Genomic DNA, 19,715 nt, shown 5'->3' on the forward strand with positions numbered 1-19,715 from the left:
GCTGTCCCGCAATAAAGCGGCTCTCGCTACCTTGAGCACCCGCTCAGTTCCCACTGAGTTCCCCTGCAATAAAGCAGTTCCCGCTTCAACCTTCAAGTTGTTTGTCGCCTCCCTGTTATTTTGCCCAGCCGGACCGCGGCACCCTACCAGTGCCTAGCCACCAAGGAGGCATGAATGACCACCGCCGTGGCCCAGCCAGACTGTGAACAGTCTGAGAACAGCGTGGCAGGGTGGGAGGTGGGGAGGGCTGCTCCAGCCTGGTCCATCTCCTGTCCGACCGGCTGCTCATCTCAGGGCCAGCCCCGTGGGCAGCACCCTGCCCTGCAGGGCCCCTTGCTTGTGGGTCCTGAAGCCACAGAGGTGGGAAACGCTGCTGAAGCCATCTCTGGGCTCCCAGGCCGCCCCTGGAACGACGGAGTCTCCGAGGCCCTGGGACACTCGGGTGTTCGTCCCGTGAGCCGCTGAGGTTCCTGGACTTTCTGCTTGTCCCGCCAACACCGGAGACAGACGCTGGAGGCCCTGACCTGAGCTGCAGGAAGACGCGGTGGCTGGAACACAGGCAGGAAGGACCAGGGTCGGCCCCAGGAGCATCACCTTGACTGGTCCCTGGCCTCTTTGTTTGGCAGGGACAGCACTGGACACAGTGACCTGGGAGGCTGTGGAGGGGCTGCCTCCTGGCCCTGGATGGGGCCTCAGAGATCCCAAAGATTCCCTCCTGTGGTCATTCAACCCCAGGATCCTCTGCTGGAAAGCCCAGTGCTTGGCACCTGGGACGAGGAGCGGACTCCGTTTCCCCTCTCACCCCTGTCCTCCCCTGGCATCTGGCTGGGGCCAGCTGAACTTGCTCTCCCCGACCAGTGTCCTGTCCTGCCATGCTAGCTAAGGTGAGCTGTGGAGGGAAGGGAAGGGGACCGAGAAGGGAGGCTGCGCCTTGCAGTCAGGGTCCCGAAGAAGAGGGAATAAGACGTCACCCTCCGCACTCCTGCCCCCCACAGAAAGGAGCCGGCAGCGCAACCCAAGGGGAGGGAGAGCTTCCACAGGGGCCTCTGGTCCCTGTCAAGCCTGGTCCTCTCTGCCTTTCTGCTCCTGCCCCCAGCTCCCTGCATCTTGCACAAGCCCCAGCACCCCATCAGACGAGGCGGGAACTTGGGTGGAGCAGGGTGGAGGTGCGGCAGGGTTCAGGCCAAGCCCCATTGTTTAGAAAAGAAGGAACTGACTTCAGCTCCGGGAGCAGGGCCTCCCACCCCCACCCGGACTTCCTGCTCCCTGACCCTGCCAGAGCGGACTTTGTCACCTTATTTGGGGATTGAGAGGCCATGCTGTCTTGGGGCCTGGAGGTCACAGCGTGGACTACAGACCACAGGGTGGAGGGTACTGCAGCTATTCATCGCCACCAGAACTTAGCCAAAAAAGGTGCCATGGAAAGACCTACTTGCTCCTCCATCTTCCAGCCGTCCAACTGCCTTTCCATGTCCTCCCCTCCCTCCACAACACCCACTCATATGTCCACTAGTACCCACACGGCCGCCCCAAACACTTACCCCTCCGCCCTCACCCCTCTTTCATCCATCCGTCCATCTCTCCCTCCATCCATCCGTCTCTCCCTCCCTCCCTCACCCACCTTCATCCATGCATCCCTCAACCCATCCATCCACCCACCCACCCATCCACCTTCTCCACCAGGCTCCCTCTCAGTGTGCTCCACGTGCACCTTCTTGAATGCCGTCACCCCCACCCCTCATCTACTCTTCTGTAGTTCTAGTCCTCTCTATCCACCCATTTCCCGACTCACTCATCTGCTTTATCAAGATCCATTCTTCTATCCACCTGACTACTCATGCCATCTACTTGCCTTTCCATAGACTTATTGATCTATCACTCACCCATCCATCCATCCTTCCATACATCATCAACTAATTGACTCATCCAGCCCTCGACTTTTCTATTTCCCTAGCACTCTAACTATCCACCCATCCAGCTGACTTTTTTATGTTCATCTACCCATCCACCACATATCCACCCATGCACCATGACCTAACCATATCCATCCACCCAGCAAACTACTCACACATTCACACTTCTAGTCTACTTTTCAGTTGTTCACTACTATGTTTACCTACCTATCTACTACCCTCCTACCTACCCACCCACCCACCCACCATCCATGCCATGTTCACCCATCTCCCATCCATCATCCATTCATCCATCTGCCTACCACCATTTCTGATACAATTTTGTAACTTCCCGATTTGATAACTGGAAGTCCATTGCTAAGGAAACTTCAGGAAGTCCCTTTGCCGTGAAATGCAATGTTGCCTTTGTTGCATCTATGACTTGTAGATTCTGAGCCGTTAGCAGTCGTGTCTGGGACCAGGATCAGGACATAAGGACTGTCCCTTTGGGACTTTCTATTTTCCATACTGGAGATGACGCAAGCACACAGGCACTCCAAGGGGCTGAGCCCAGTGATGGCATGTGGCAAAGGGTCTCTTAGGCTCTGCAAGGCCTGGAAAAGTACGATAAAGGTTGTCTCTGTAAAATGGGTTCCCAAGATTGTCGTGAGGGCTGCTGCAGAGAAAGACTGCACGATACACTTGATGAGCTTCCTGGAGGTGAAGGCCTCTCCTCCCCCTGACCTGATCTCAAGACCTCCGAGGCTAAGCAATACCCTTCAGTCCCAAACAGCATCTGTACAATAGCTCATGTGGAGTTTGTTCTGCGGGCAGGAGGAGCAATCCAGGTGAGGGGACAGAGGACAGAGAGGTGCTGAGATCTGGGGAAACCGGAAGGTAGTCTGGCATGGCTAACTAATGCTGGAATGGACACAAAGGTGGCAGGAGAAGGGGTCCAAAGAGCCAAGGTGAGTGCTGAGGCACCAGTGCTAGTTCCATGGCAGCCCCCATCTGGGCCCGAAGAGGGCTTCTCTGGTGCGAGGTGTTGAACAGCATCAGAACTTGCTCCCTAGGGCCACTAGTGGCCCTGAGCCCGGCAGGGTGAGCAGCTTGCACTACTGGATCTGACCTGAGCCCCTCTCTTGGACCCCAGCCTCCTCAGCCTCTCAGGTCATCCTAATCCAGCTGCCCTGGCCACCTTGAGTCTGCAGGGCACAACTCCCTGTAGCTTCTTCCTCCTTCCAGCCTCTGACCTCCATGACAGCCCAGAGACCTAATCCAGAGGGAGGGGTCCTCTAGGACTCACTTGTTACTGACCCCCAGAACTTCTCGGCATCCAGAAGTAAAAGAGCCCTTTGAAATGAACCTCTGACCCCTCGCCTATAGCTAAATGTTCCCCAAAACCTGAACCCAGGGAGCTCAGCAAAGCACATGGGACTGGGAAGCTGGCTGGGGCTGGGCACTAATCTTTGGGGCTTTGAGCTCCAGGAAGGGCTGTCCTTTGCAGGGCTGCTGTGGACATGTGGGGTGAGAGCCCCCATGGGCACAGGGAACATGCTGCCAGAGAAGGCCACGGTGGCTGGAGGGAGTGTCATCAAAGAACTGCAGGCTCATGGATGAGGGGACCCCAGGCAGGGTGCACCGAGGGGTTGCTTGTTAGGCTGGAGGGGGTTGGAGAGCAGGGGGGGGGAGTGGGGGCCCAGGGCCTCCTTTCTCATGGGGCTCTGCCCCGTGATGAGGTAGCAGCCCGGGCCTTCCTGCTGGAGGCTGCGCAGCCAGGGCTGGAAGCTGTGTCCTGGGCTCTGGCAGCAGCTTCTGCCAGCAAAGAGAGGCGGGGAGCCTGTGGGGGGCCCTCCCTGGCACACCCCTCCCTACTCAGGTCCCTTCTCTTCTCCCCATCAGCATCTGCGTCCCAGAGCCTACACAAGTGCCCTGACCTCCTGCGGCCCTGGTCTGGACCAGTCTGGCTAGTGTCGGGGGAGCCGTGATGGCCGGCGCAGTCAGGTCAGCACCCGCCCCAGCCAGCACTGTCTCCATCCTCCTGGGCACATTCCTGAGGCTGCCCTCTCAGTCGGGCACCAGTGAAGACAAGCGTGCACCCCTCCCTGCCCCAGCAATGTGGGTGGCCACGGGGCAGGGAGGGGAGGGCCTATGACCCCAGCCCGCCTGAGTTCCCCTAGGCTCCCCTGAAAGCAGGGAGCTCTGGGATGGTCAGACTCCATTCGTCCTGAGCCAGCGCGAGTGTTTTTATTATCGTCACTGAAGCCCGTGCGTAGTGAATTAATTTCCTGATGTAGTAAACATTTTGGAAAGCCAAGATCCTCTCCTTCCTGTCTCTGTGCCAGCAAAATTCCCCAAGCCAAGACTGTCTTTCGCAGAGCACAAGAGACCATCCTCCTGGATGTGACATTCCTGGGACTCGGAGACCCTCTTCGCCCCTAGAGCCTCCCCAGGGTCCAGAAAGTCCCCATCAGGGGGGGTCCCCCTGGGGGTGTTCAGGACATCCCCCGTGGCTGGCAGGGCTTTCTGTGGGCGGTGCTCCCAGGGTGCAGAGCTGTCAGAGCTGGGTGAGCAGGGCAGGAAGTCCTGGGTGCCAAGGCCAACCTGGTTTCTTGAAATGGAGTGTCCCAGACTAAGGAGGTCCATCTCTAGGGGAGGACCCCAAGGTAGCAAAGCCAGTGGGGACATTTGTCCTCTGACTTTTGACTTTTGAGGGAGTTCATTTGGCCAGGTATCTTCTGGTAGGAGAAACAGTTCTGGGGACAGGCAGGCTCAAGGCACAGCTGGGTGGCTCTAAAGGCAGCCCTTATGGCCCGTCCTTGGTTCCATCCCTGCATATCCACTGACCATTCCAAGGCTCCTCCAATCCCAGGGGTCTCTGGGAAGGAATCCTCCACATTCTGAAGTCCAGGCTCTGTCTAGGATGGTATTGCTATGGCTCAGGGGTGCCCACCTTGGAGTAGCCCCAGGGTTCCAGGACCTCTTAGGAATATGGAGATGCGTCCCCATCCTATGTGGCTATGTGAGATGACATGCAGATCCTGCCACCCCTGTCCTACTGTATTCTCCAAAGGACGCTGGGAGGTGAGGCAGGTGAAGAGGAAGCAGGCCAAGAGAGGCCAAGGGATGACTGGGAGGGACAGTGTGAGGGGTGGACCCAGCAGCCCGCCCTCACCAGGCTCCTCTGCCTGTGGAAGGGGATCCTCTGCCTCAACCCAGCGTGTCTGCAAGCATGAGTGGTGCGTGTGCATGGTGCCTGTGGGGTGTACACCCTGCACACATGAGCTTGCACACATATGCACTTCAACCGTACGTGTGTGCAAAGTTACATGCAAGCGTGTGTGTGTGCAGGCATGTGTTGCACGTGTGTGCACATGTGTGTGTGCCCTTGGTCATGGAGTGGTTTCCGCGCCCCCCGCCGCACACTGTGCATGTCGCTGCCTTTTTTCCTGTTCGTGTTTGGCATTTTTTGCTGCTGAGTTGGGGGGCCGTGGTTTCGGGGCGGCTGGGCAGTGGGGGAGGGGTTGTTTATGCCAGTCGTCCATCCAGGCTACACATTCTTGTGGTTGTCTCTTTAACTTGGTAAAAATTTGGGAAATTTCTAAATAAAACAAAACAAAGGAAAAACATTTTCAAAAGGATTTCAAAATCCATGCTGCCGCTTGCCCAGGAACCAGAGCCGAGGGCCTGGAGACGCCCCTGTGGGGGCGGAGCGAGGGTTCCTAATGACAACACCTACCCAAGGCCCTGTTCTCTGCTGAGCTCCCTGCGGGAAGAATCATCCAAGTCATGGGAGGTCAGCCCTGTCTGTGGCAGGAGTCCCTGACGCCAGGCCTGAGGGCCAGTCTTGGCATCTGTGGGTTCCGATTGCCAGGTGAGAGGGTGGCCTGGGTGGGGCTCCAGGGAGCTGGGTCAGGCAGCTGCCAGGGAGGCCTGGGAGTGAGTTAGGAGGGAAAGGGGTGTTTGTGGTAGGCACCAGGGGTCAGCTGTGCGTGCCTGGTGAGGGCGGGTCTTGGGCGGTCTTCCAGTCTGGCTGGGGCTGACCAGAGAAGGCTCTGAAAGGGTCAGTGTGGCCTGGGAGGGGCCACCGGTCCAGGGTGTGGTGTAGGACAGGGCCTGCCTGCGCACAGAGCTGTGGGGGTGGGAAAGGGGTCCTCTGCGGGATGGGGGACTCACGCTGAGAGGGAGGTGAGGTGGTTCTGGCCTCCCTCGGGCAATGTGACATCCCACAGAGGACCCAGGGGCCTTGGCCCCTTCCTGCCTGACTACTCCGGTAAAGGGCTGGTGTGCAGATTGCCCACGGGAGGCCTGTCCTGCAGCCTGAGCTCTGTCCCTGGGAGCAGGAAAGGTCCCTGGGAAACACTGCCTCTGGCCTTGGTTTCTCACCCCATGCCAAGTGCACGGGGGCTCCAGATCCTTCCTGTCCTGTCCTGGGGTCGTGTGACAGTGGGATGAGTGGCTTGGCCTCCACTTGACCCTCGGGACCCCTGATTGGGGATGAGTTCTAGAGTGGTCTCTGGGTCTGGGCAAATCTGGACAGACTGCTTGGTGCAGGGTTCTCTGGGGGCAGAGGGGGGAGGTGGCCCTAAGTGTGGCTGCTTCCTGTCCATCACTGAGCAGCCTTCTCTTCCTTACCAAACGGTCCTTGGCTGGCTTGGGGGCCTCAGGGCCTTCACACTGACTTGTGAGCCACATGGGGTCCTGCTTCCAGGGGTCTAGAGCAGCAGTGTCTGTGGGAGCCGGGGTCGGGGCAGGGCATGGAGTGGGGCGGCATGTTGGAAGGACTCCTGGGGACTCCAGGCATCCTGGGCTTGTCCATGTGGCTCCAGCCTCAGCCTCCGAGGCCACATGGCCGTGTGTCCTCTGCTATTGTTTCCCACTCATAAGGAGCGCCCAGAAATCCCAGCACCATCTCCCCACCTCAAACCCTTCACTCTACCACGTCCACAAAGACCCCTCCTCCTCACAGGGTGGGGGTCAGCTGATGTCTCTGGGCCTGTTCACTTGGCCCTGCCAGCCATCTGGCTCCCTTCAGAGCAGAGCTCCCAGGGAGGAGACCTCTGCTGTCCTCTCCAAACCCACATCAGGCGGCCTTAGCCTCCCCAGGGCAGTTCTCTGGGGTCCCTGGAGTCCGTGAGGTGGCCCCGTCATGGCCCCTGGCTTCGCAGCACCCACCCAGGCACTCGCTGCTCCCTGGACAGTCCCTTCCAGGGCGGGTGGGTGACTCCCAGGCTGACCCTGCGGTCAGTCCCTCCCCTGACCTCTTCGCAGGTGCCTAGTTATCTCCTGAGCCCTCCTAGGTGTCTCAAGTGTCTGGACCTGCCCTGCCCCCACGCCACGCCATCTCCCTTCAGCCATCCGCCACGATTTTAGCCACTTGGCCCAGATCCCAGGGCCATTCCCCTTTAGATCAAATGTCCTGATTTTTAAAATTGATTTTATTTGGCTTCATTACAGTGAGTTTTAGTTGTGAAGCATTTAGAGCTTCAAGTGGACATTGGGCAAAGTGGTTTCTGATCTGCGGACCTCGGGGCAAGGAACCTCCCCCGTAGAGGGTCGGAGCGTGAGTGCTGCAGCTCTGGCACCGTGGCCTGGGGTCCCTGCTTGACGGCTCACTCGGGCCTTCAGAAGCAGCCGTGGACCATTCATAAAGGGCCAAGGGTGCTAGTGGACAATGGCCACCTGTCCACCACTTGCCTGGGGAGACAAGGAGGCGAGATTGGGTCTTTATCACCAAATGGAACCTCACAGAGGCACGTGGCCCAGGCAGTCCTGGTGCACAGTCTCCACTTTTAAACAACGAACGAACGAGAGCATTTCAAAGACACTAAGGATTTCCCAGAGCGCGGCAGAATAAACAACTTTCCCATTTGTTAAACAATGATAAGCTTTTCTAACTACACTAAGTGAGTATTCTGGTCAGGGCCAAGTTTCTGCATAGTAGTCCAGAAGTGGATTAAGAAACAAATGGATTTACTACTTTGTTATTGTGGTAAAACAGACAGGACGTGAAACTTGCCATCACCAGGTTTCCAAGCTCACTCCAAGACTGCGCGGCTGTCACCCCCTCCAGAGCGTCACATCTCCCAGACTGGAAACCTTCAACACTGACTCCCCGCCCTGCAGCCCCTGACCCCCCAGAAGGGCACCAAGGACCCTCGATGCCACATCCGTGACTGCTCCTCCCCTGCCTTCCTGCTGCCCCCCACACTAATACCTGCCCCTATGTTAGGCCCTCCCCCTCCTCGTGAGCCCCTTGGGGCTGCCCATGACCCAGGCAAGCACTCTCCAGGCTCCATGGCTGCAGGCTCAGATCTGGGTCAGCGGCCTGAATCTGTACCCCAGACGCTGCTCCAAGTCAGCTAAGAACATGCCTGCCTATCCCTAGGCCCCAAACCAGTCGGCATCTCTCCTGCCCCTAGATTCCTGGGCTCAGGGGATCCACCACCCTGGTCAGCGTGGCTGCAGCACCTGGGCTGCCAAGGGGGACTTGAGTGAAACCAGGGCCCTGGAGACCGGTGTTCCACCCAGGAGAGACAAGAGAGGGACAGCAGTGTGAACACCACCCCTTTCATGCTGGGGGGGCTCAAGTCGGGCCATCCTGGTCACCCACATGGACCTGGGCGAGGGGAGCCAGAGGTTCACAGTCTGCCCAGTGTGCTCCCTTCTGCCCTGCAAGGCAGGCTGGACCAGGCTCCCCTCACTTCCACCAGCACAGAGCAGACCCCAAAAGTGAGGCTTGCCAGGTCGGGCACAAGCCACAGGATGACATCCTGGACAGTGGTGGGTGGCATATAGGAGATCCACATCACCCTGTGACGTCACAGCGATCACAGTAGCTCCAGGTGTGATGTGCACACTCGCCCGATGCTGGGGGGCGTGAACACCCCCACTGCTGGCCTAAGGGTCCACTCCACGCACTTTTGATTGTCATTTAGAGTCTACTCCTTTTATTTTTAAAACAGAGAAGTCTGCTGAGCTCGGTGGCACAGACCTGTGATTCCAGTGACGCGGGAGGCTGAGGAAGGAGGATCTCAAGTTCAAGGCCAGCTTCAGGAACTTAGCGAGACTCTGTCTCAAAACAAAAAAATAAAAAAAGAGCCGGGGATGTGGCTCAGTGGTAGAGCACTTACATGTTGTGCACAAGGCCCTGGTTTCCATCCCCAGCTCTGCCAAAAAAAAAAAAAAAAAAAAAACAGCATTCTGTGGATGGCAGCAGATACACCTTGTCCCTGAGCACACAGGACCCACTACTGCTGTCACAGTGGGAGGCCCCTGGAGTGACAGGCCGGACACAAAGCCACAGGGCCACCAGCGGCATGAGGCCTCTCCCTTACTGGGCTAGCTTGAGACCAGCCATGGAAATCAACCTGGCCATCAGCCTCCGAGGGGACAAGGTGGCTCCAGGAGGTGGAGAACAGGCTGGTGGGCCACAAGGGGCAGTGGCTGCTGGTGACGCCCACTCCCCAAAGCCACCTGCACTGGGCTGCACCCTGCAGCTGGATGGCCATGGGGGAATGAGGTCACTCACCTCTGAGGCTGTAGGAGCCCATGCCAGGGCCCTGGGGTCCCCAGCTGGGCGTGTGACATTGATCGTCCCTCAGTCACTGTCCTGGCTGCCACACGGTGTTCTATCTAGAGGAGAAAAGAGAAGGCCTGTGGGAGTTCAGTGTGACCTGGTGTGGGAACGGCCACCTTTCCCACCGTGTGTTCACGCTTGTCCGGTTGCAGTTAGAAATGAACCTTCCGGTCCACGGACAGGGGTCAAGTTGTCCAGAGACGCTGCGGGGCTTCACAAGGCCATAAAGAAGGAAATCAGGCGCGAGCCGGCCACGCACGGGGCTGCGGGACCTGGAGCTGAGTGGAAGCTGGAGGGAAAGGGGGTTCCTGGAAACGGAAGGGGAGAGTTGAGGGGAGGATGAGGGGAGGGCCAGGGGCGAACCGGGCGGTAAAGCTGACTGATGGTGTCACGCGCACACGCGGAAGTTCACAGCGCATCCCGCTGCTGGTATAATTACACCACACCAATAGACAGTGGATCACATCCTGAGGGGTTTCCAAACTTTAAATAAGAATATTGGAAGGGGAGGCTATTGAGAGAGTCCACATTCTAAATGAATGCAGGTAGAGCCGACATAGATGTGCTTCGTGGTCACTGCTGTGAGTGGCTTTACCTGGAGGCTGACACGCGGGCGGAGATGATTCTGTGCCAATGGACTTGAGTCCTGTTCCTACACAGGATGCAAAACCATTTCACTGCATCACCAACTTTAATTTCATATTTCTCTATTTTAATTAAACCTTCATGAAGGTCGTAATAAAGACGGCATGAAACAAAAGTAAGTGGGGGGCGGTGCGCCCACCTGTAATCCCCACAGCCTGGGAGGCTGAGGCAGGAGATGGTGAGTTCAAAGCCAGCCTCGGTAAATTAGTGAGACCCTGTCTCTAAATAAAATATAAAAAAGCCTGGGGTGTGGCTCAGTGGCCAGTCACCTCTGGGGTTTAATTCCTGGTACCGACCAACCAACCAACAAAAACCACAGCAAAACAAAGTAAAGCGTTGCTTTGGGATAACACAGGGGTGGAGCAGAGAGGCCTTGAGGGGTGACAATCAGGTGACAGGTTTATAGAAAGTTCCTTACTCAGGTCCCTACATTCGCTCCTGTGGGGAGTTTCCATGGAATACAGTGGGAATTCCCATATCCCAGTGAAGTCCCAGCGTCAGGGGAGTCCGCGGGCAGCCTTGCTCCTGGAGAGTCAGGTGGCCGGGCTGAGCAGCCTGCACTCTGCTGGGTGGCCCCGTTGGCCCCATCGGCCCTGCCATGGACTGTGGGAACATGCAGCCCCGCCTGGGGAGGAACTGGAGCCCTGACCACCCCAGAAAGGACGCAGTCCCTTGGAGCCAGAGCTGAGCCAGGCTGGAGCTTTGGGCAGGGTCACCCTGCATTCCCCTGTGAGTTGGGGACCGGTTAGATCTTCCCTGATGTAAAATTAGTGCAAATTCAACTTCTCCTGAAAATACATGAGGCTTTTGTCCGGGAGAGCAGGATGGAGGCCTAGCCCTCCCAGCAGCCCGTGCCCAGCCCAAGGGTCCACAGCTCATGGACTCTCCTGGGTTAAACCCATTCTTCCATTTTCATCAACAGCCTCTTTCCCACAAGTGGCCAGTCCCCACACCCGCAATCACTGAAGAGGGTAAGTGGCCACCGCTTCCCTCGTCCCCTGCCCCTCTTCTCCCATTCCAGGAAGTTGGGGGCAGAGCAGGAGCAAGTGGGCCCCCGCCTCGTGGCTGTCTCTGGCTCCAGGTGAGGAGGGCAACAGCACCATGGGGGAGGGTCCTTCTCTCTCCTGGTCCCTGATGCCCCTCGGCCTTCCCCTTCCTATGCTCGCTGTCCTGCAGGCCGTGGCTCTGAACACCACATCCTCGGTCAGGGCGGGGACTGGCCACTGCAGCCTGGCAGCCATACGTGCTGCTTACTGTAGGGCTGGTGGCCTGGGCTGGCTCCAGGTCTGCAGGGCCCCTGCTGCCCACCCCGTCCTGTCTAGATTCCCACCAAGGGCCCTGCTCTGGCCTCAGTGCACCGCAGACCCACCTAGGAGAGGTGGTGTCCACCCTAGGGCCTGATGCCTGAGCACCACGGAAGTCCCCACAGGCTGCTGCAAAACTGGGCTGCAAGAGGCCCCCAAGGTGGCAGGGACCGGGCAGAACACGGAACCTGCAACCAGGGCTCCAAGAGCCAAGTTCTGCTGAGGGCCAGGGAGGATGGGGAGGGGCTTCTGCAGGAGGCGGCAGCTGTCCAGGATAGAATGAGCCGCTAGGCCTGAGGACACCAGAGGCAGAAATCCTGACTTTCCAAGGTGTTTCAGCCTTGGGAGAGACGGAACACCAGTGAGGGTGGGAGCTGGAGCCTCCTCACTTCCAGGGAGGTGCTCGCCAGAGGCCGCACACAGCTAAGGGCTGTGAGGTAAATAAGACCCTTTTCTTCATAAAGTTGGCCTGCCTCAGGTATTTGGTTATAGTAATGTAACACAAATTAATGCACATGGATTACATATCTGAGATTCAATCAACAAGAAATTGCATGTATGGGAACTTTGTCATTATACTCTAAACAATACAGCATAATAACTGCTTAAGTAGCATTTGCATTGTTTGGGGTGTTATGGGGACCCTAGAGATGATTTGAAGTATACCGGGGGATGTGTGTATGTTCAGGTAAATACCACATTTTTTATGAGGGATGAAGCAGCATGGATTTGGGTGTCTGCAGAAGTCCCCAGATCAATCCTCCATGGACATTGAACAAAGGTGCAACCAGGAGAGTGTCAGAGGACACATCAGGGTCCTACCTGTGGATCTCTGTCAGCCATAGTAATCATGTGGGGCCTTTACTCTGAGTGAGGCAAGGGGCTGTGCTGGGCTCTGAGCAGAGGAGGGACAGGTCAACCTCGTGTTGTAACAGGGCCCTCCATCCCATTTTCTCCATGGATCATGGACTTCAGGGGAACATGGCAGGAGAAGGAGGATCACTGAGAACCTCAGTGTATAATCCCGGGAGCTAAGACGGTGGCCAAATGTGTAGGGAAGGTGGAGGTCTGAAGGTGAGTTCATGCTGATTCTAGTGTCATCCAGAGCTCTTCTTATTCTCAGTTGAGGTGTGTGGGGGACTCTCCCCAGATGCCTGCCTTCCAACAGATGTAACATGGAGTGTCAGAGAAAGAGGGAATCAAACATGGCCGCAAGGCATGTGCCCTGAGCAATGGGGAGGATGGAACAAGGGCAGAAGTCTCTTTGGTTGGAACAGCAGGCCTGCTGGGGAGAGACGGGGAGGAGAGAAAGGCGATGCAGTTAGTGAGAAGTCAGCTGGGACTCTGCACTTATTTGCTTGTTTCAGGATGGAGGAAATGCCAGCCTATGGGCATATTAAAGGATCCTAAATAATAAAATGTTGCAGGGCCTGGAACTCCTCTCCAGTGAATGGGTGGCCTTTGAAGGAGCATAGAGATTTTATGACTGATGTTGAGGGAAAGACAAAAATATCATGGAGTGAGTAGATAAGTTTGTGGATAAAGGGATGCGCTGGAGAGAGACATGCACTCTGAAGTGGAGAGAACCAAGTTATTAGTGGAAAAGGAAGGCACAAAGAAACATTGAAAACCAAAGAGAAATGAGAAACAAGAGGAAGGAGAATCTAAAAGGGATCTGTGTTAGTGAACATTGTGGAGTACGGGTACGGACTATAAAATGTGGGGCGTGAAGAACGGAGAGTGGAGTTTGGAGAAAGACATATGAAGAATGAAGTGCAGGGAGTTGAGTTTGAAGCAAGTCGTGTGGAATATGGAAATTGGGTTGTGGAGTAAGGAACTGAGAATTCAATATAGACAATAAAATATAGAATGTGAAGAGTGGTGTATAGAATATAAAGAATTAAGAATGATGACAGAATGTGGAAAATAGAGCATGAAGTATAGATGATGAAAAGTGGTATATGAAGAATGGAAATTAAAGTATGGAGAATATAGCATGGAATATGCAAAGTGGAGACAGAGAGTAGAGTATGGAGAATGGAATAGAGAATATGGAGAAAAGAGTATGGTAAATGGAGAATTGATCATGGGGTGTAGAACAGGAAGAACAGTGTGTGGAGTCGAGACAATAAGGAATGGAGAAAAAAGTATAAGGAATGGAGGAGAATGAAATATGAAGAATAGAGTATGGAGATAGAAAATGGAGAGTGGTGTGTGGGATAGAGTATGGAGACTGCACTGTTGCTTGTAAAGTTTGGGATATTGTAATCTCAGCTACTCAGAAGGCTGAGCCAGAAGAATCATGTGTTTGGGGTCAGCCTTGGTAACATAGTAGACCCTGTTAAAAAAAAAAACAAGATTGGTGTATGGATTATGGAATTAGCAATAGAAGACTGGTGAAGGACTTGGAATATTCAGAATGGAGTATGAACTATGGAAATAAAAAAATGGGAATAATAGAATATGGAATATTGAGAATCTAGTTGTAGAATCAATGGTGGAGAATGGAGAATGGACTGTGGGAAATGAAGAATGAATAACATAGAATATAGAGAGTGAATTGTAAAGTGGAGCCTGGAGGAGGAGAGTGGAGTATGGTGTGTGAAGTGTGGAGTATGGAGAATAGAGCATACTGAATGAAGTAGGGGGAATGAAAATGAAGGGGGGAGTACCAAAAACAGAGTATAGAATATGGTAAAAAAAAATGTCTGGAGTATGGAATCAAAGATAAAAGAATGGAGAAAGATGGAATAGAGAGAATGGAGTAGGCAAATGGAGAATAGAGTATGAAGTATGGAGAGCAGAGAAGAGAACATGGTGAATTAAGTGTGAAGAATGGAGAATGAACTGTGAAGAATGAGTAATGTGATGTAGAATACAGAGAATGAAGTGTGGAGTGAATACTGGAAGGGGAGAATTCAGTAAGGTGTGGGAAGCATGCAGTATAGAGAGTGGACAATGGAGTGAAGAATGGACATGGGGTATCAAGTATGGAGAATCCAGTGGAGAACGAAGTATGGCATAAGGAGAATGGAGAAAGTAAGATGACATACAGAATTTGGATAATAGATTATAGAGAAAAGGAAGTGGAGAGTAAAAAGCAAAATATTGAAAAAAGAATATAAAGAATGGATATGAGAGTGAATAATGGGATGAAAATTAGTATGGAGAATGCAATATGATTATGGTGAATAGAATATAAAGGAGAGACTATGAAATATATAGAATATGTATTCTCTGTACTCTCTACTTAACAACATATTACATTGTCCATTCCGTATAATATGGACAATGTAATATGTTGTTAAGTAGAGAGTACAGAGAATGGGAATCATAGTATGCTATTTGGAGTACAGGGCATACAAACTGAAGAAAGGTAGTGAAAATGGAATAAGCGGATTGGTTTATGTAGGAAATGGAGTATTAAGAATGGGGAACTGAGGAGTGTGGAGTTCGGAGTTGGAGAGTAGTGTATGAAGAATGAAGATTGGACACTAGAAAGTAGAATAGGGGAAATGAGGCTGAGAATGAAGTATACACTATGTAGATTGGAATATGAAGTACTGATAACAAAGAGTGGAGAAGGGGGTATGGATAATTGACTATGGAGACGGGAAAACAAAGAATGGATATAAAGTATGAGTACAGAGTATATAAAGTATGGATAATGATGCCTAGAGAATGGAGTAGGGATTAAGGAGATTGGAATTTGGAAATTTAAGTTAGAGAATAGAGGAAAAGGCTGGAATATAGAGAATGGAGAGTGGAATTTAAGAAAAGAGGATGAAGACTGGAGTATTGAATATGGAACAGAGAATGGATTGTAGAGAGTTCAGGATGGAGATTGTAGTATGAGGAGGGTGGTATAAAGAACAGTGTGTGCAGAATGTTGTGTCGAATATGAACAGCAGAGAAGGAAGGGTGGACTAGGGGGTGGAGTGCTATGTATGGAGAATGAAGAAAGAAGAAGGGAATGTTGCAGGTGGAATGAAGTACTAATCGTCAAGTCAAAAGACTGGAGAATTGAGTGTGGTGAAAGGAGTAAGGAGAGTGGATGTGAAGAATGGAGTACCGCTAGGTGCTGTGATGCACACCTATAATCCCAGTGGCTCGAGAGGCTGAGACAGGAGGATCACGAGTTCAAAGTCAGCCTTAGCAATGTCAAGGCACTAAGCAACTCAGTGAGACCCTGTCTCTAAATAAAATACAAAATAGGGTGGAGATGTGGCTCAGTGGTTGAGTGTCCCTGAGTTTAAAAAAAAAAGAATGGAGTACAGTATATGGAAAAAAGATTATGGAATATGGAGCATGGATAATGGAGAAGGGGTTATAGAATGAAGAATGAAATGGATAATAAAAAATGTTCTGTGTAGAGTGGAGAATGGAGAATAGAGAATGGAATGCAAAGTTTAGAATCTGGAGAATGAGAAAAGGAGTCTGGAGATTGAATACTAGAGTGAAGAGTGGAGAAGGGCATTTGAATGGGCATAGATATGGTGAGTGTGGAATGGAGAATGAAGATGGGCATGGTGTATGGAATATGATGGTTGAAGAATGGAGTGCCAAGTATGGGGTATGGAAAATGAAGAATCACAACTGAGTATGAATATGGGAAATAATTGTGTACAGTGCAGCAAGGAGAATGTAAAACATATAGGAGGATGAAGTACAGGCTAAGAAAAATGGAGCATGGAGGATAGAAAATAGAGCATTAAGAATGGATAATGGGGGGCTGGGGCCGGGGCTCAGTGGTAGAGCTCTTGCGTAGCCTGTGTGAGGCACTGGGTTCCATTCTCAGCACCACATACAAATAAATAAATAAAGATCCATCAACAACTATAAAAATATTTTTTAAAAAAGAGAATAGATAATGGAGACATGGAGAGTAGAACGTGGATAAGAATTATGTACTACGAAGAATGGTGCAGGAAAATGTACAAAGAGGTACAAAGTGTGCAGAAAAACAAATGGAAAATAAAGAATAGAAACTGAAGAATGCGGGGAAGTAATACTAATGAGCAGAGTACGGGGAATGGAGTGTGAAGATAGGAAAATGGAAAAACCCAGATTGAATAGAAAATGTGAAAATCTGGATCTTGATTTTGGCAACAGGTCGGGTTGGACAATGGGGACTGCAAAAAGGAATTCAAGTGCAGAGAACGGAATATAACATATGGGAAACAAGCCAGGTGACACACACCTGGAATCCCAGCTACCTGGGGGATGGAGGCAGGAAGGTCACAAGTTGGAGGCCCAAATGCACAACTTGTGAGACCTTATCTCAAGATGAAAATAGAAGCACTGGGGATTTAACTCAGTGGCCCGTGATATATAGAAAGGGCAAAAGACATCGAGAAAGAATGGGAGCCAACCGCCGCCTGCACCGCTGCCAGCCTGAGATCGCCTGGAGGTCTTCTTTCTGGGTGTCACTGCCACAGAAGAAACCACTGCCCTGGACGCTACTGAAGCTGACCCTGCTGCTGACCCCCGGAGATCACCTGGAGACAATGACCCCCGCAGCTGCAGTTGTCGCTGCCTCTGCAGCTGCCACTACTGCTGACCTACTGCCCGCTGCCAACCACCACCACTACTGCTGCTGCTACCACAGCCTGGGGGACTGCTTCAGGGCGGACTCCAGGTCTGGTTGCATGTGGCTGCACCCATTTGGGGACACCAGCCAGGGTCAGGGCCCGGGTGCCAGCAGGTTTCCCACCACAAGAGCCTCTGTCTGGGGACTCCAGCTGGGACCTGCAGGCCCAGTGTGGGGGTGCCTGCAGGTTTGGAGGAGCCTGGGGTCTTCCTGCTGAGAGTGCTGGTGGCCCTTGTCTTGATGCTGCATCTCGGGGTTGCTCCTTGGCATGAGTGTGTCCCTGGTGGTCTCTCTGCAAGCAGGAGCAGCCCTGAGATCTTGGGACTGCAGCATGGCTGATCCTGAGATGTCTGAAGCCCAGATTGGTGGGATAAAGACTGGGTTTGTGAGGGCTGGTCTGGGTTTGGCGATGCTGAGAGAACACTGACAGAGACAGTTCAACTTTCCAGCAAGACTTATTCTATTTTTTGATTCAGTAATCTCTCTACCATATTTGAAACAGGTTTTTTATGCATCAGTGTGTGGAGGATAATGATATATGATTGGCATTTTGCATTTTTGTTGTATTCTTACGTCTTTAATTTTTTTTCTCTTTATTCATATTCTTCCTCTCTCTTGTCTATTTTCTTTCCAACTTTTCTCAACCAACAGCCAATCTCTGTCGGCTCCTCTTCCACTCTTCCTGTGAATTTTTACTTCTAGCTTCTCTCTTCCTCCCTCATGAATATTGCATACTACACTACTTCTGTTCTCTCACCCACCATTTGAAACTGTATATTGTTTTAACAATATTCTGTTTGTACTATAGATAGTTATTGAACTCATCATTTTGGTTCAGTGCAAGAAAGCAGTAGACACCTTAGCGGGAGCTGTTAGGTTTAAGGCTGTATATTGTGTACACTGGGTACTGTTGATATTGGTCTCACCATAAAGGTAAAGTGCTGCAAACCTTCAGGGACACTATAGGTCTACGGGGTAGAAATTATCCTGCCTTAGATCCATAATTTTAGATGGGAGAATACACTAACAACATGGAAAAACAAGGGAATAAAGTGCCCCAAACAAACCAAGATGCTTCAACAACAGAAGCCACTAATAACACAGTGGAAGAAATGTCCAAGGAGTTCATATTGTATGTAGTTAAAATGATATGTGAAGTAAAGGATAGCATAAGGAGTGAAGTCAAAGAAAAAATACAGGGCTGGGGTCGTGGCTCAGCGGTAGAGTGCTCGCCTAGCACGTGGGAGGCCCTGGGTTCAATCCTCAGCACCACATAAAAGTAAATAAGTAAAATAAAGGTATTGTGTCCAGTTACAACCAAAAAATAAATATTATAAAAAAAGAAAAAATACAGGAAGTAAAACATCACTTTAATAAAGAGTTAGAGATTGTGAGAAGAAAACAAGCAGAAATCCTCAAAATGAAGTAATCAGTAAACCAAATTATAAATTCATTAGAAAGCATCACCAACAAATTAGACCACTTGGAAGACAGAACCTCAGACAATGAAGACAAAATATATAACCTTGAAAGTAGAGTTGAACATGCAGAGAAGATGGTGAGAAACCATGAACAGAACATCCAAGAATTATGGGATAACACGAAAAAATCAAATTTAAGATTTATTGGAAGAGATGAAAGAGCAGAGAAACAAACCAAAGGAATGGAAAATCTTTTCAATGATAAAATAGAAAATTTTCCAAACCTAAAGAATGGGATGGAAAATCAAATACAAGAGGCTTACATAACCCCAAAATACAAAATTACTGCAGACCCCCACCAAGACACATTATAATGAGAATGACTAACACAGAGAATAAAGATAAATCTTAAAGGCTGTGAGAGAAAAAAATCAAATTATATATAGGGGGAAACCAATTTGGATCTCAACTGATTTCTCAGCCCAGACCCTCAAAGATAGGAAATCCTGGAATAATATATTTCAAGATATGAAAGAAAATGGATTCCAACCAAGAATTTGATATCCAGCAAAATTAAGTTTCAAATTTGAAGATGAGATTAAAACATTCATGATAAACAAAAATGAAAAGAACTCACAACTAGAAAGCCTACACTATAGAGCATTCTCAACAAAATATTCCATGATGAAAAAAATAAAATAAATTTATAAACAGAAAAAAAAAATATTCCATGATGAAGTGAAAAAAAAGTAAAAACCAGCAAAAGGAGGATCCACACTAAAGGGACATTCAACCAAATGAGAAACTAAGACAAATCAAAAACCAGAAATAAACCAAAATGACAGGGAATGCAAATCATATCTCAATAATAACCTTGAATGTTAACAGCCTAAACTTATCAATCAAAAGACATAGAGTGGCAGACTGGATTAAAAAGCAAGACCCAACAATATGCTGTCATCAACAGACTCACCTTGTGGGCAAAGTCATCCACAGGCTGAAGGTGAAAGGATGGGAAAAACTTATCACTCATGGATTGCATAAACAAGCAGGACATAACAATTATAAATATTTATGCCTCAAACAATGGAGCATCTATGTACATTATACAAACCCTTCTCAATTTCAAGAGTCAAATAGATCACAATACAATAATACTGGGTGACTTTGACACATCTCTCTCAGTACTGAACAGATCTTCCAATCAAAAACTAAATAAGGAAAATATAGAACTGAATACTATAATCAATGATTTAGACTTTATATATATATATATATATATAT

General features: G+C 51.0%; 1 long non-coding RNA gene across 1 annotated transcript in view; it reads right to left on the minus strand.

The window, feature by feature from the left end:
* Positions 1-7,463: 7,463 nt before the first annotated feature.
* Positions 7,464-19,715, minus strand: part of LOC125618110 — a 30,237-nt gene continuing 17,985 nt past the window's right edge. The window contains exons 3-4 of the long non-coding RNA XR_007349352.1: positions 9,424-9,527; positions 7,464-7,589 (exon numbers count right to left, since the gene is read on the minus strand). This is a non-coding gene — a long non-coding RNA (uncharacterized LOC125618110). The remainder of the gene's footprint in view (positions 7,590-9,423; positions 9,528-19,715) is intronic.

Source organism: Marmota marmota, unplaced genomic scaffold (assembly GCF_001458135.2).
Source record: "Marmota marmota marmota unplaced genomic scaffold, marMar, whole genome shotgun sequence".
NCBI classification, from domain to species: domain Eukaryota; kingdom Metazoa; phylum Chordata; class Mammalia; order Rodentia; family Sciuridae; genus Marmota; species Marmota marmota.